The 18,057-nt window shown below is 39.9% G+C and overlaps 1 long non-coding RNA gene across 1 annotated transcript; it reads right to left on the reverse strand.

The window, feature by feature from the left end:
• Positions 1-13,598: 13,598 nt before the first annotated feature.
• LOC140594340 (uncharacterized) lies at positions 13,599-17,191 on the reverse strand. The gene is made up of 3 exons (XR_011995058.1): positions 17,068-17,191; positions 16,278-16,413; positions 13,599-13,717 (listed from the first exon to the last, which is right to left on the reverse strand). It is a non-coding gene; the product is annotated as an uncharacterized lncRNA (long non-coding RNA).
• Positions 17,192-18,057: the final 866 nt, after the last annotated feature.

The following is an 18,057-nucleotide window of genomic DNA, read 5'->3' on the forward strand; positions in this document are numbered from 1 at the left end:
CCAAACTGTATCCGTATTAGTGGTGACTTCAAGTCATGCTTAATGTATGTATTGGTTATGCACAGCTTCATCACAAATAATCTCAAAATACAACTGCTTCAAACAACAAACATTTATTATTTCACAGTTTTAAACAATTAGAAATTTGGTGTTTACCTAGAGTTTAGAGGGCACCTTTAATTTATATGAGGGTAATAATAAATAATATTTACTAAGGGCTTACTATATGCCACACTGTTCTAATACCTCCATGTATTCACTCATTTAATCTTCAGAACGCTTTGAGATATTTATTCCTATTAACCTATTCTGTGATGCAAAACTTTGGGCACAGTGAGGTGAGGTTAACTAACTCAACAAAGGTCACATAGCCGGTAATAGGCAGGCCTGGGATCCAGACTCAGTCCAGCTCCTGCGCCAACTCTTTATCTCTAACAGACTGCCTTCAAAGATAGGAATATAGCAATCATTTACTCGCTGAAGGATGAAGGTAATATCATGAAGGCTCCTCCCCCTTGTCATTGTCTTATATCGGTCACTATATCTCTCCAAGAAAGATGATAGACTTGGATAGATCCGCTGTCCCATATGTGCCTGATGGCTGCCCATATTTGATGGTAACATCAGTAGCCATGAGTTTCAACTTAGCAAATTAGCTCAAAGGAATTTCACTCCAGAGCTCTGACAGCATTAGAATGATTGGATCAAATTGTATCTTATTTAATGTAAAAGATAAAAGGTTCCGTCATTAATCTAAAGATTGCAGCCAGGACCGCTGACTATACCTAAACTCTCAGCATAAAACACTGCTCTCTCAGACTAAAAAAAATGACAAAAGGGGCTGTCAAACAATGCTTTTAGGGTGCAAATCTCTTGTAGATGAGGTAAGGACTCCAGCTCTTAGAGGGTCTTTATTGTCTGCCCTTCTCCATCAGGAAAATAGAAAAATATCCCTCTCTCACACAGATATTTTACACTGGGGGACACACATATTTTTTCAATCAAATCAAGCCAATCAAAGAGTTGAATGAGCAATGGGTCTTGAGCAAGGAGGATTGAGTTCACAGCTCAAACTAGCTGATTCATCTGATTCATCAGAGACACAGCTCTTCACCCCTCTGGGTGTCAACCTCCTCATTATAAGAAAAATGAATTGGATGAGAAATTCTCTATGATCACATCTAGCTCTAAAAATTGTTGATTCTTAAAAGTACAAGTCCATATAAAATGATGATAGATTCTATTACACTTTGTAACTGTTTAACTGCACGTGATTAAAAATCTCACAAAACAGGTTATGAAAATGTGTCATTCATTAAAGGCCAAACAATGTCACTTTTGAGAAAGAGAGGTGGCTTCAACCAACCCGAGACCTGCAGAGAATTTCTCATTATTCTCTTCTGTCACATAACAGGGGAACACAATAAAAGACAAGACAGACTTCCCCTTCCTTCCCCATCTCTCACTCAGCTCTGGTCATGGACTGGGACCCTCCTTCACAGGGTGTGTTTAGGAGCAGAAGTCACAGTGGGTCTGGGACTGAGGAAGGCAGGTCTATACTGTGCTTTCTTGGCTATGTGGAGTATGGGTTGGTGGAGTCAGATTTCTTTAAGCTGTCTTGAGAATTGTCATGTCTATTGATTTTTTTTATGTCTATTGATTAAAATGGGAAAAATACTGAATGGAACCCTCTAGACATTAAAAGTAGGAAGGTTTAGAGGGGGCTCAGGAAATGGGAGGATTGTTCTTGACACTCCGAGTATGACGTAGTGGAAATGTCACTGTATAGGGAACCTGGTCCCCCAGGTAACTAATTGAAGGGTGCTGTGTAGGTCACCTTAGCTTCTGTTATAAATTAAGAAAGTTGCATTAGATTGTTGGTTTTAAACTAAGTCCTTAGACCAGAGGTGTCTCCTGGAAAAATCAGGTGGCTGAGAAGGACACAGACCCGGGTGGGTCACGCTCTTGACTTTCTATTCCATTTCCTCCATGATCATCTTTGTTTTTACCTGTTTGGTACTGGAGTTGAACAAGAGTTCATTTATTTTTTCTAACTTGTGCTATTATAAAGAATAAAGAGTTTGAATCCTCCTAAACTGGATGACATCACACATCTTCAACTCTTTCTATGAGTCCCCATGAATATGACCAAATAGGCATATACTTGCTAGCTGAATTCATTTTTACTCCCATGTCAAACAGCTCAAAGTGAATTAAAAGTAATACTTTTGAATGTGGGCTCTTTCTCCTCTTGTCCAACAGTGAATTCAGGAGCTCCTTAACAAAATATCTAAATTATATAAATCACCAGTGTCTTCTCTCCACTGGAAAATAAGGCTGTTCACGATTTTTGACCCTAAAACTCACGTGACTTGTTCTGTCAACTTTCTCAAATCATTATTCCCCTTCTGCTTCACTATGATAATAATTATTATCATTTTTATTCATGAAGGCTTGGCAGACTCCTGGGATAATCATCTCTAATATCATACATCAGCCTTCCTATCTCCACAATCTGAGCAGAGGTTGGCAGCTGCCTTCCCAATGTTTGTTCCACCAAAACATGGCCACTTTCTGATGATCCAGACTTGAGTCTTCAATTTCCTTGGCAACCCAAAGTTGAACTTCACGCGGTCACTTAAATCTTCTTTGGGGTAGGAAAGCAAAAGGCCTCATTCTGAACCTGGGAAAGGTTCAGAGATAGTAGGAGGGATGACAGAGCCAAATGAAATTGAAATGAGTAAACAGAGCGCAGTACAGTCTTTGCGCATAGAATAACATGTGAGAAATTGAGAATGCTCCACCGTATCACCAGGTGCTGCCATCTGATTTGACTCCACAGCAATTATCCCTATCAGACCTGTGGAATTTGCCCAGTCTTCATCAGGCTGTTTTTCCATTCCTAATAGATCCCAGAACAAAACTACATTGATGTCCCAGAAGGCATTTTGGTTGTTATCAATCAGCTTTGATTCAAATATCATGGTGGAAGAAAACAACAGTAACAACATTGTATTCTAGCTCTTGGAATCCATTCTAAGTTTTAATCACATAGAGAGTTCCCTCTGAAGTTTCGTGCTCATTCCACATTACAATATTTGAAGTCCTATATGCAGTGCCGCGTGTTGGAACATTTATCCAACTCATTCTCTATACCTGAAAAATGCAAAGGGTCAGCAAATACTAGGCCTGCCTGCTGCCACAGCTCCTCCTGCAACCCAGGTATGCACTTAAAATCGATGACAACATTCTTTTCACTCACTCCAGGTGCAACCTCAAAAGAGTTCTCTGAGCATCCATTAAAAATTAATCAGAGACGACAGTTAAGAAGAAACTTATTCCTCACCCTGGGCATACCCTTGGTATTCATGGATTTAACATTTATAATTTCAGCCATTCGGAAGCACCCCTCAAGATCATGATAGCTAGATAACTTGGCTTAGTCCACGTAATCGAATCACTTATGATGAAAACATCCCTCAGCTGATGAGTGAGCCTAACCCCTCCCACTATCTATAGCTCAACACAAGTTTTGATTTTTCTTCCTCCTGCTTTCAAAAAAAAGCATTTTATGAGAAAAAAAATGGACTATGGTAGCATTTATCAATTTGGAGAGTTCATAAATGCTCCTGTTATTTAAAAATCCACTGTTATAACAACTGATATTAATAGCCATGCATGCCACCCTCCCCCCATTCTAAACTCATTCATCCTCTACTGTTATTATGGCAAGCAATGGCATGAATATTCAAACAGTTGGTTGGAACAGAAATCTGGAAGCCAAGTTCCAATTACCCTCTTAACTCCCTTTACCCCAGTTCATGAAAACATCCCATAGATTCTGTCTCCAAATATATCATGATCTGTTCACTAACCTTCCACCTCCACTGCCGCCATCTTGGTCCAGGTCATCGTCATCTCTTTGCTAGAATGTTGGTCCTGACTGATCTCTTCTGCCTCTCCCCACTCTGTTCTCTATTCTGTAGCCACAGAAATCACTTTGGAAAGTGAATCTAATCACGCCATAACACCCCCCTCCAACTCCCTCACCACCAATCACACATTCACATGCACTAACAATCTTTTAGTGTGTGTCCACTGTATACTCTATGTGCTGGCCTGCAACAAGATAAGGAATGTGCATCAGAACATAAACACAAAGCAGCACACTCCTTTTTTCATTGAGCAAGTCGTGCTACGTGTGTGTGTGTGTGTGTGTGTATAAGCTCAGTAAGACGTGTTCCAGGTGACATAGTTGATTTACACTTGCACAAGCTCTTTTTCTTATCGCAGACAGGTAGCAGTTGGCAGGCTAGTAGCTTACTTTCAGACCACAAGCTGAATAGCACGGGCTGCCCAACCCCAAATAAGGAGGCTCCTGCCTATCTCTCAGACTTGAATTTGAGTCCTTCTTCCTCTGATCCAGCCACAATGCACTCCTTTTGGGTTCTAGACATAATCCTGTTGTCTAGAGGTAACCCCTTAACCACTACCTGTCCTAGAGACTTTGAACTTGACTTTGCACTCCTTTTGGGTTCTAGACATAATCCTGTTGTCTAAGAGGTAACCCCTTAACCACCACCTGTCCTAGAGACTTTGAACTTGATTTCCTCAGCTGGGAATGCCTTTTCCCTGGCTTTTTATTTAAATGATACTCACTCAGGCACCTCCTTCCCAGAACACCTATACAAAACTTCCTCTTTATTCCTCAAGTTAGACTCCAACTTGACACCATTTCTTGTCCATCTGTAAGTCAATATTTATGTATGTTGAGCTGCTGCTTGTTTAGTCCTTTCTAGACTAGAAACTCCATGAAGATAGAGCCTCCACCGGTTTTTCTGGTTTCACTACTCAGAGAACCACTGCTCTGGGCATGGCACATCCCTCCAGTGTGTTATGGTGGATGGGAGCTTCGAGAATACATGGCCAGCCATGCAGACACTCCAAGATGTTAATTTATTTCTTCAAGGCCTCCCAGGATCATTTGCAAAATCAGAGTAAGATGTAGATTCTTACACTCAGGTTGCCCAATCTCTAAAGCCATGTGTCTCTCACTTTATCATCGCAACAAGTCTCAGCCAGTTTGAGGTTAGGCAACTTATAAAGGAGAGACAGAATTACTTCATGTGAGTAAACAATTCATTATCCTCACTTAGGATTTTCTCACCCTGAGTCACTGCAATGTTTTCATGTGCATTTACATCACTGACATTCTCCTTAGAGACCCCATCGTATAATAGCTGACATTTATAAAGCAGCCAAAAATTCAGATGCCAAACACTGAAGCCTCCCTCAGGAACAAGACTACTCAGACCCACCTTCATGGAGCTTATGGTTCAGTGAGAAACACAGGCAGTAATCAAGTAATAAACATAAAGAGTGGTGGGTGGAGTGCTACACAGTGCTACAGGAGCACAACACAGGACACTAACAGTTCTTAGGGGTGGGGGAGGATTGACATCTGAGGGTGGATAAGGAGCAAATCATGGGGGCAGAGGAGTGATTCTGGCAGCAGGAGGCTGGAAACAGCCAGGGAAACAGAAAAGGCTTGGAAAGTTAAAGTCCGGTGGGGTTGGACTGCAAACCAATGGGAAGGAGAAGACAGGAATGAGGCCAGTGGGGAGCCAAGAGCCACATGTTACATGGCACAGCAAGGAACCTGGACTTTACCCCTTTATGCCAGGGCTTGATATGCAACACTCCCTATCTCCAAACCTCTTATCTGTAAATTATTTACAACAATATTGGGCATGAAACATTTGTTAAGTACATGTTAGGGACTATTAGAGGTTCATGAAAGAATATGAAGCAATGGAAGAAAAAAAACCTGAGACAATGTTAACATCACGGGAAGAAAAACTGCAAAGAAAAGGACCCAGAATCCATACGCTATGTGGCTCAGCTAAAGAATATTTATGTGTGTGTATGTGTGTGTGTAGCACTAAAAAGGATTTTACCAAATATATGATATAACTCTCAACTCTCAACTTTTGAGAGATTGCTAGGCAGTCAGTAGATAATATCTAAACTTGGAAAAATCAAGAAATGTCTGTAAAAACAGATACTATTTATTAATCATTTTATAGAAATATGAAAGTAAATACCAGAATAAGGAGTTGAAAGATTTGTAAGCAGTTACTTCCCAGGTAAAGAACCAGAAAAGGGAAATAAGGTGGGCTAAGGCACAGCTGGGCACTGTTCTTATTTTATTATAATCCTTGTCTATGTATTACTTTGTTATTTTTATGATTATAAGCTAGGTCTATGTGTGACTTTTTGACAGAAGAATAAACTAAGCACACACACACACACCCAGCCCTAGCGAATACTAAAAAGAATGGAGAGAGGCAGTTATGACGCTTCCTACCGGCCTTCTCGCAGATTCTGTTCCTGAGTCATTTCACTGTCCAGACTTGCCTGGCTTCCTAAACCAATCAAGTCGGCAGCAGGAACAAAAACATGTTCTCCTTTTGTTGGACATGTCATGTGTTGGGCTTCCAGGCAACTTTTGGATTTGTGGTATTAGAAATAACGAGAGCTGCCCGTTTGGATTCCCAGTTGACTCTGTCTAATGAGATCCTGAGCACAGACCAGGGCCCCAGTGAAGGGAATCCTTTGGGAGTTCCAGAGCTCTCCGGGTCTGCAGAGGAAGCCAGGACGTGGAGGGAAGCTTGAACCCCATGCACAGGGAAGCAAGCTCCAGAGGCGGAGCACCTACTCTCTGATTTGGTTGACTCATTCCCTCATGGGAAGGATTCACGCAATGCTGAAGTGTTACATCTCATTACTTCATCCCCCACTCGCTGGAGACGTGTGGTGCTTAACAAGGACAAAATGCAAACTAGTTTTTATTACCTATGAAGGACAAAAGAGTGAGAGAAAGGCCATAATCAAAACAATCTATTGCAGACGGGGAAGCTGTTTTTAAGTATTTTTCAAGGACTCTAGAAGGACCCCTTTTACTGACAATGTTGGTTAAAAACCATTATTATGTATTAAAGCAATTCCCCCAATTTTCTCTACCAGACAAAATTTTATCAGGCTACTTTCAGGGACTAGATATACTTGAAAGAAAAAAAAGTGTTAAAATGTTTTGTAGATGAGAATTTTTACTTCTTCAGAATAAGTTTTACAATTGTAGTGTTCTACGTTAAGTGTTATGTATCCTAATGCAATTTCTCCACACTTCAAGTCAACGAGGATACTTATCTCTTTGGTGTGTAGAGTGTTTTTTGGTTTTTCTTTTTTTGCTAAAAATTGAATGTTTTCCCAAAACAAATGCCAACTATTTCCTCATTATATGTTAAAAGGATAACTTCCATGTAAGTGACTGTTCATGTCAAATGTTATTAAGTATAAACAGCATAATAACTAAAAATAGCTCAAATATTCTAGCTACATCTTGTCAACAATCTTGCTCTAGCCAAGTTCCCCATTAATTGCACCATCTATATTTTGGGAAGGACAGAACCTAACTGTTTCCAAACAAAATTTCAAGCCTGAATAGGATTTCCTTCCTCTGGTTGGTTTCAGTTAAATGAATTAATCTTTTAAAAGGAGAATGCAGAAAGAGAGTCTCCTCCAAAAAACTCACTTTACATTTATTTGCATTTTATCAAGGGCTTTAATTATAAAGTTGCCTGGGTAATTTTTGTTACAGTCATCTTTGGAGAAATTTCAATTTTTTAGGGCATTACTTTCATCTTTTGCCTTATTTGTCCATACATTTTGGACAAATAGAAAACAGTAAATGCCAACTTAAGAAAAGATATTTAGTGTTACAAGGATCTGAAAGCAAAGCAAAAAGAATTTTCTAATGCACTTCAAGCAATATTGTATTAAAAAAATTTATTCAATCACCTTTTCTTTTTTTTTTAAGATTTATTTATTTATTTATGATAGAGAGAGAGAGAGAGAGAGAGAGGAGGAGGAGGAGGAGGGAGAAGCAGGTTCCATGCCAGGAGCCTGATGCAGGACTCGATCCCAGGACTCCAGGATGGCGCCCTGGGCCAAAGGCAGGCACTAAACCGCTGAGCCACCCAGGGGTCCCCCAATCACCTTTTCTAAAGTAAGAAATCCAAGTTACTTATGTAAGATACTGAGTAGACATTTTCTGAGTTAGTGAATGTTACTTAATCAATTTTTCTAGTACCCTTTCAAAAGGCACCAAAATTTTAAAATTCAAAACATAGTTTATGGATATCTGGGGAATATGAACAAGTATAAGATCCAGTTCTTACTCCCTAAATTGAATTGGGAGAAATCATCTTATTGTGAGCATTTTGTCTGAACTGTACTAGAATTCTCCATTAATAAGGCACAACTCAGAGGAATTTCAATGATGTTAATGTGAACAATTAAAGGCATCAACGTGGCAGAAAGAGAAGAGTAGTAATGGGAACAGATCTGCACTGGATCCTGGTGTTTTACCAGTGAAATGTCCTTAAAATGGGATCCTTAAAAGATGCATCCTACTCAGTGATTTCTGTAATTAAGCATACTATGCTTTATATAAATTTGTATTTAATCCTTACAACCTTTTGAAGGAGATCCTCTAGGTAGTCCCTTTGTACTATCTAGAAGAAAAAGAGCAAAAGAAAAAAAAAAAGAGGGCAATAATTTGCCCAAGGTCATGTGCGTTATTGAGTGGCAAAGTCAGGAATTAAATCAAGGCAGTTTGACTCCAGTACATATGCTTTTAACAAACGTGTAGAGTGTTTACACCATTTTGTTTTAAATGTAATTGTGCATCACAGAAACACAGCTCTGCATGGAAAAAAAGGTATGTGTGTGTGTGTGTGTGTGTGTGTGTGTGTGCACGCATGTGTAGTTATTGTCATTATAGATGTCTTCTCTGGATGGTAAGACGGAATGATTTTTTTTCTTATTATTATACGAATTTATAATTTGTAATTATAATGGTTGTATACTGCTTATGTAATAAAATAAATATGAAATATTATTTCAAAAAATATAATTAAATGGTAGCAATTCACGTTGATTTATTTAATGACTAAATGAAGACAAGGGAGGGGTACCTGGGTGGCTCAGTGGGTTAGACATCATACTCTTGGTTTCGGCTCAGGTCATGATATCAAGGTTATGAGATTGAGCCCTGTGTCGGGCTCCACACTGGTTATGAAGCCTGCTTAAGATTCTCCTTCTCCCTCTGCCCAACCCCACTCACACACACACAAGCTACCTCTCTCTCAAAAATACATAAAAAGTTTTAAAAAGACTAACCTTAAGAAAATAAATAAATGAAGACATAGGATTCTATTCTCCTATTTTAATAATAATAATAATAATAATAATAATAATAGCTGTTTAATAATAAAATATGGGCAGCCCAGATGGCTCAGTGGTTTAGCGCTGCCTTTGGCCCAGGGCGTGATCCTGGAGACCCAGGATCGAGTCCCACGTCGGGCTCCCTGCATGGAGCCTGCTTCTCTCTCTGCCTGTGTCTCTGCCTCTCTCTCTCTCTCTCTCTCTCTGTCATTAATAAATAAATAAAATCTTTAAATAATAGTAATAATAATAATAAAATATAAAAATAGCTGTTTGGGGGCATTTTTCAGGATTAACACTGCCAAGTCCTGTATCTGCACCATCTCATTTAGTCCACACAATTTTTTTTACATAGGTGTTGTTATTTATCACCCTTCCTTTACAAATGATGAAAATGAGACGCAGAGGGTTTATCCCAGGTCCTGTAACTATAAGTGACAAAAATAACATCTAAAGCCAATCTCCAGAGCTTCAACTAGTAAGTTGCAGTCTCTCCTGTGAGACAGGAGTGCTGGCTGGGAAGAGAAGGTCCTTCCTTCCAGGCATTTCCATGCTCTGGATTCAGAGACTGAGACATGTAGAGGAATTGGTGTCAGTCTCAATTCAAAGCTAGACAGTTGGAGTCTTTCTCTCAACTCATGTCTTAAATAGAAAAAAATGAAAAGCCATTTTAAAGATCTCTTGATTCAGGAAGAGGATTCTCACTAATCTTGAGTATTTTGTGAACATAAAACACTGAGATAGCCAAAATACTTGTCATTGTGTTATGATAAATTTTGTTTGATTTTCATAAAATAAAATACAGAGCCTGAGGTTTTAAAAAATATTTCCACAATTCAGGGGCACCACAATTCATGGCTCAGTGGTTGAATATCTGCCTTTGGCTCAGGTTGTGACCCCGGGGTCCCAGGATCGAGTCCTGCATCGGCTCCCTGAAGGAGCCTGCTTCTGCCTCTGCCTCTCTCTGTGTGTCTCTCATGAATAAATAAATAAAATCTTTAAAAATTTTCCCATAATTTAAATTGTTCTGAATCCCAATTACAAATGTTTGCGTTTCATTCCAAAACAGAATTTAACGTATGTTTTGGCTAAGATCCTATATTTGAAGCATTATCTGAATCACCTAAGCATCCAATAAGAGAATACTATGATTCTAAATAACCAAAAGGATGAGTTTAAGAGGAGCCAAATTTTTATTATTATCCCAGAAAAAATAATTATGGAAGTTTAGATATGTAACTGCATATGGATTTTGAATAAATTATCATGAGACATTAATTTTGAAATTTAAGAAATGACTCATAAGACCTGTTCATCTAAGTTTTGACAATACGTATAAAAGCATGGATGGTTTTCAATCAACCTGATGTTAACAGATTCTTGTATTCCACAGATAATATGTTTCCAGAATGTTGGTGGAGGGGTTCTCTGAGGTTGTAGTGGCAATGGCATATATGATTACGGAATGATTATTAACATATTCTGATATTTTGCTTCACTTGTAGTGATGCTTAACTAAATAAATATCTCCTGAAGCTAATTGTTAAGAGGTGACAAAAATCTCTGCCTTGCTCACCACCTAGTTCTTCAGACAGGATGCAAATGCAGCTTAAGACAATTCTTTCCAAGTGAGAGTTTTGTGAACTACTGAAGACGTTTCCTCCTAAGAGCAATTTAAAATATTTCAAAGCTTGCTTATTAAGAGGGAATCTCACTTCTTCTTACAGAGACTTAATTTCATCAAACTCTACATTTCATGTTTTTATCCCCCGGTGGATTACTTAGACTGGTTTCCTTCCCGGTACACAGGGAGAATTGTTCATCCGCACTTCTGTAGTATTGGACAGCACTGTGATACATTTCAAGCCCTAACCACATGTGCATGTTAAAAATAATTATATACTGCCTATCACCCCATAATAGCACTGTCTAGTGGACCCATTAAATTGTTACTAGGTCTTCCTGTGGCACAGAATCTATCAAGCTCTTTGCTTCCTGCTGGAAGGGTCTGAAAAGCCAAGAGACATTTTCCCTTTTTTTCCTCTCCCCGCTCTCAATCATCCTTCCTACATTTAGCTGAGTTCCTAATTCCTTTTGCTTCTTTAGGAGAAAAAAGCAAAACGGCTGTCACAGGCAAAGGCGGTCTTGCTTGCCCTTTCATCTCCAGGCAGATGAATCAATAAAATATGAAGACAAAAGTGCTCCATCTTCTGGCCGAGGATGAATGTTCACCAGCAAATATTCCCAGTTGTAAAAGGAAGCATTTCATCTCAGGGGCCAGATCCTGGAGACAATTATTGATGAATCCTCCAATACCATCAAGAATAAAACAGTCTTCTCCCCGTCTCAGACTTAAAAGAGTTTTCTTCCAATCTTGTTCTCTTTTGTCCTTCATTCACATCTACCAACCCAAGCCAGCTATCAGTGTGGTAGGCTTGGCATAGGACAAAGGTGCCCCCTCCTTGTCCCTTCGTTCCCAGCACAGATTACTTAACCTTGGGAATCCCCAGTCCCCTCATCTGCACAGGAGGTTTCTACCTTCTTTGTAATTGTGAGGACTAAATAAAATAAGATTTGTAACATACTGAACCCCACATCTTGCATAGAGGAGCACTCAATACATGTGAGTCGCTCTGATTATAATTATTACTGCGACATTTTTTTTCTTTCACTGTGTCCCTTCAATTCAATACAAATTTTTCAACCTTCCTATGGCCAAGATGCCAAGTGCAGTGGTAGGATTTTTTTTTCCATTTGTTTTTATTTAAGTTCGATTTGCCAACATATAGTATAACACCCAGTGCTCACAGTAGGATTTTTTTTAATGGAGCCTCTGCCTTCAACAAAGTAATAGTCTGCCTGTAGTCACAAGGATGACCTCAAATGACTTTGATACAAGTGGAGGTATGGTACATGGCAAAAAGGGCTACCAAATGTTCCAAGACAGTGCTCTCCAACTGCACTGTGTGCACCAATCACACGTGGATCCTCTTAGCTGTTTTTGATTCAGTAAGTCTAGGGTAGGGCCTGAATTTCTGTATTTCTTTTCTCTCTTTCTTCCTTTCTTGCCTTCTTTCTTTCTTTTTGAGAGAGAGAGCCCGTGCACACATGAGCGGGGGAAGGGCAGAGGTAGAGAGACAGAATCTCAAGCAGACTCCATGCCCAGTGCAGAACCCAGTGCAGAGCTCAATCTCACAATGGGATCAGGGATCTCACAATGGGATCATGACCTGAGCTGAAATCAAGAGTTGGACTCTTAACCAACTGAGCTACCCAGGCACCCCAGATTTTGCATTTCTAATAAGCACACAGGTGGTGCTGCTGCTGCTGCTGCTGGTCTGAGGTCTACTCTTTAAGCAACAAAGTTCTGGGATACTGTGTATGATATAAACAGGGTTTGTATTTAGCTCGTGTACATTAGCATAGCTGTACTGGTTTCTTAAAATGCTGGATACCCTCTGATATGCCATGATCCGTGACAATCCTATTGTTAAGTCACTCATTGACTATCACCCTGGATACAAATACTACTGGTATGCTGGTGGACAGCACAGATGTCACATTTGGTTTTAAGGCAGCATACATGGTATTTAAGGACAGCCTTGAAAGATTAGCCAGATTTTATTTATTTCTACTTGCTTGCATAATATACTCCCTTTCCCCTTCCCAAACACCATAGTCACTGTTCATTTGGAATGTAAAGTACCTTCTTATAATTTCCTCTAAAACAGTGTTCCTCTGAACCATTTAGAATAGACGTCTTTGGAACAGTAATGTCCCAGTGGTTTTTCCCATGTTCTTATGGCTTCATTGTAGCTGTTTCTGGCTTTGAAATGAAATTAAACAATAAAAATGTGCAGAGGTATCCAATATGTTCGAGATAAAATCAGGGCCTCTCCCAAGCTGAGGCCAGTTGGTTAGTGTGTTCTGGTGGCCCGATACCCACTCTTGACTTGGGTACCAATTTTTAATTGTGGGCTTTCACATATAAATCTATATGGCCAGCTTGGAATATTGGGAAATGCAGCTGCCCAGAGCCCAAATTCACACTCAGACTTCTTCAAAGTCTCCATACTCCAGGCAAATCTCATTGTCTTTCACACCATGCACTTCACTCTCTCCTACAACTCAGCCTATGTAGGTATTTGAGTTTATGATTCCATCTTCCCAAAGCCCAGGAGTCATTTTGATTTAGAAAATATATATATATATATATCATATGTCACTAATGATATACAACCACTCACACATGGTGATTTTCAGAATACAAGGACAACTAGCTTTTTTCTGGGAAAATAAATTTTAATAATCAGACCAACTTTAAAGCATTAGCTTTATTCGTTCACAGTCTTCATCTTTATCCATGATTTCAGTATTTGGTTCCAATAGTTTCTTTCTTTCCTTCCCTCTTGTGGATGTGAAAGGGAATCTGAGTAAGGAGAAAAAGGGTAAACCAAGGAATCAATACCCCATTTCATGAGCAAAACATTTCTAAAGGTTATGCTAGCAACTTTGTGAGCCACTAGAGAATTCACATCAAGTAAAGAAACCAGAAAAAAAGAGTGTGATACTTTTCCTAGCCTGGGTTCTCTACTCTCAGAATTTTATTACCCACTGGATAAAACCTGCATAAATGACTTTGGTTTCTTATGCCTCATTTGTGCCTCGTGAGAGCTCACAAAATAGAGAGAGGGAGAAAAAAAGACTAAAGAAAATATTTTTGAGTCATTTAAAAGCATTTCAGATTGTCACTAATAGATATAGATTTAAATTAAGGCCCTATTTACTCACTTAAAATATATTGAGTTTTTTTTCCCTTCCATATTTAAAGGTAGTCAAAAACTACAAACTATATCAATACTAAGAAGACAGAGGTACCCTGATTTCTCTCAGATACAAAAAGTTTTCCAGTGTTCTCAAATTTTCAAAATAGATGACTCTTCTCTAGCAAAAGTGTTGCACAATTTGAAAAAATAGGCTTCCAGGGAAGACAAGCTGAAAAAAAAAAAAAAAAAGCTTCTCTCAACACAGCTTCAAAACACACCACTGCCTCACTATCTGACTGGACAGCCGATGTGCTGGAGGAAGCTGGCTCATTTCAACGTTAGAAAGTAGCATGACCCTTGGGCCAATATCTGGCCCCATTTAAAATCTATAGATTCATGAATTTACTATATGTGGCCTGAGCACAGGAGTTTGGAGTCCACAGCCCTCTGAATGTGTGGGACTCTGCTCAGCTCACTGGCAAGCCCTGTGCCCCTCACCTTATTGAAAGGCCAGACACAGTGAAGGCCACCTCCCAAGGTTGTGGGAAAGATCCAGTCAAGAGATTGGAAGTATCTGTACGATGGAGAAGAGCAATACGAAAGTAAGACATGATGTGATGAGTAAAACATTTAGCATAGTGCCTGACACGTGTGTCCTCTTGGTTTAAAAAAAAAAAAAAAAAAAAAAAAAAAGGTCCTCAGATGTGTGGTTCTACACTATCATGAACTTCTTGGTCATGAGCTACACAGACTATTTACACTGTTGGCCTTCTTTCCATTCACTATTTATCCCAACCCTAATACCCCTGGAAACAGCTGAAATACAGAACAGACTTGGTCTTGCTAGTACTCCTACCAAAAGGTTATCCAAGACAGATGCTTAATTAATGGAGGACAGCATTTAATATTAAAGGCCCATGTATAACTAGAGTGCTACCTTAAAGGGGTACCATATAGATGCTGAAATGCAAAGTGCTCTTCGAAATCCCAGCCACTGGGGGTTCTTAGGCTCGCAAACCAGGGGGAAAGGAGGGACTCTTTCCTAGAAGAGCATCACCAATGAGTCCTTCTGCTGCAGCAACCCGTCTCTCCCTCTCCCCGACTTGACCTTTCTCAGCACACGTCCTGCTGTATGCCTGCCTCCTTGGCTTTTTCTCACCTTCACCATGGACAGACTTCCAGCCTCAGAAGACTGATTCCTCTCTCCCTTGTCGCTTCCTGCTCTCCAGTCAAATGACAAGGTGATATTTCTCCATTTCTTGACATGACTTAGATCACACGACACCTACATGTGTCAGTGGTGTTATGGATAAGTTGTCACTTCCCCCGTCCTGCCAATGTCAGGTGCACTGCACACTGGTCGGGTGCCGATTGTATACGAGGCACTGGTGAATACAAAGCTAAATAACTTTCTGTCTGTAAGCAGCTTACAATATCTAAGGCATCTGTGTCATTTTCTCATGTATAAAAAAGTGTATCATATTTTTAAAGTATAATTATATTTTGCAGGAGTGCAAAAGGGAGTGCAAAATTGTCTCCTTGCTGGTTTCTCCATCACTTCCTAGCCCTTTACCTCTCTTTATCTTACTTTATTACCTTGCCTCCTATATTCCCTGACATGTTACATATCTACCTTTTTGTTTATTTATCAGTAGCTATTTTCAACTCCCAGAATGTAAATTCCGTGTGAGCAGGGACTTTTTCCTTTTTCACTGCTATGCCCCAGCCCTTACAACATGACCTGGCACAGAGAAGGCCCTCAATAAAAATTTGTTGAAAGCAAGTCTTCCAGAAAAAGTGGCCTTTGAGTTGGGCTTTGACCAGTGAGAAGGGCCTCAATAATTAAGAAATGAGGAAAAGAATATTCCAGCAGGAGGCTTCAGCAAAAACACAGAGGTTTCTAAGTACAATCTAAATAAGGTAATAAAGTGGTTTTAAACAGAGACATGAGAAGCTATAGTGGAATTTAACTATTTAACTAATCTTAAGAAAGAAAACAATGTTTGCAACAGTATTGTGATTTAGACATTTCAGTGACATTCATGGGCCAATCTAAGTAACTTTAGAGCAATCCGGGTGCCGAACGGATAACCTGCAATGTAGAGATATATGTATGACTAATACAGAGAACAGATTGAATCCAGGAAGTAGGAGAGCCAGGGAGGAGAAGGAGAAAGGAAGGAATGAGAAAGACAGGGGGAAGGAAGAAAACCAGACACTTGCCATGGCCTGCAGAAAGTCCTTTCCTTGTATTTCATGAATTTATTTCCAAGAAACCGTGTTCCATTCCTGCAGACCCTGCCTTCCTGACCCCACACTTGGGGGCTGCTGTCCTGGATTTGGATTCTTGGTGACAGTCCTACATTAGAGCAAACAGATGGGAGGTTTGAGGGGAGGCGTTTTATCAGGAGGCTTTGACATTCTGCCACAAGTTTCCAGCATCGATAGAAATCTCATTCAATTCCAGAAAAATCCAATAGCATCACCAACAGGGGTCATTAATGGGTATGAGGAGGAACAACATCGTATCCTGTCTATTTCCGCACACCTCCTTCTCCATGTGGCAACCTAATGGTGATTTTGTTAAGGAACAAGGTTTACAGCTTTCCAAATAGTATTTGTCTGAAAGGTTTATATCCAGATCATTCCTCTGGAAACTCGTGGCCTTGCCAGGAATCTTTGTTGGCCACACTGCTCCTACTCGCCCTGAATTTGCTGTGACCTCAAGCCTCTGTCTTGCTTCAAGTCAAAGGTAAGTCTCTCTTCAGTGCTACAGATGACTGAACCAGCTCCCCAGGGAACCTCAGCAGCCAGGACGTAGCCCAGGTGAGGTGCCTCCCCAATCTTTGTTTGGGTCCAGCTTTCAGCCACATTGTCCCAGCCTCTTTTCTGGTATGGAATTTAAAACTCACTACATCTCAGTTGCCTTTAGAGGGAGGCTTCCATTGTCCTCACCAGGGAGAGGGAGAGGATTTGGAGGAACTATGTGGAGGAATAATTCATCCAAACTCACCGAGTCTTCATTCTTGAAAGCAGATAGTAAAGACTGTGAAATTCAGAGCCAACTGGAAATGCCCACTTGGTCTCTACAACTCTAAAATAATAAAAACCCTCAGGAAAGACTGCCTTGCTCGTTAGTTGCCTGACAAAAGAGACTAACACCACAATTCCAGGAATTTGGATATTGAACTTACCAACCATCCACCCACCCCGGGGAGGCCAACCCACAATAGTGCCTGCAATCCAACTGGGTGATGCGGGTTAGACCAACTCTGGGAACATTTTCAATGCTTAAAAAAGAGCCCAAGGGGGACTAAACAGAGAATGTGGTAAAAGGGCCCATTGACTTTTTCTTTTTTTTTTCCGTTCATCATCCTCTTGAAATAAAAATGGATTTTTTTCTTTCTTTCTTTCTTTCTTTCTTTCTTTCTTTTTTTTTTTTTTTTTTTTTTTTTTTTTTTTTTTTAGTGCAAGCAAGAGAATAAGCACTTCCATTCTTGCAACCCGGCCAGGTCTGGGATGAAAGCAAGTCCTTCTGAAAAAGGATGAAACAGCGGCACACAAACCATGTAGGGGAGAAAGGGTTGGAAGATGAAAACTCTCTTCGTGTCGTCAAAACAAAAACTTGATCAAAGTGCACACCTCCCAGTCTTGAAATATGGTATAGAGATTTCAGTGTGGAGAACAAAAGACTTGGGAAGGGAGAATGAAAACAAAGGAATGGCCAAGAGAAACAGAGAGAGGCGGTGAAACAATGACATTCTTCCAAGACCAGGAAGGAAATTCATCCCAGAAATAAAGGGCACAAAAGAAAGACAAGTGCAGAACAGAAATAGAAAGTGCCTGTGACAAGTCAGGCCAGGAAGCCTGTATGACAATATTTTCTCATGGAACGACATTCTATTTCATCACCATATGCTCTAGGAAAACCCAATATGTTCCTGACAGACTTCTAACATTTTTTCCCCACGATGGTTAAAGCTTTAGGGAACGTGTCAAAGAT

This window comes from Vulpes vulpes, chromosome 10 (genome assembly GCF_048418805.1).
Source record: "Vulpes vulpes isolate BD-2025 chromosome 10, VulVul3, whole genome shotgun sequence".
NCBI lineage: Eukaryota > Metazoa > Chordata > Mammalia > Carnivora > Canidae > Vulpes > Vulpes vulpes.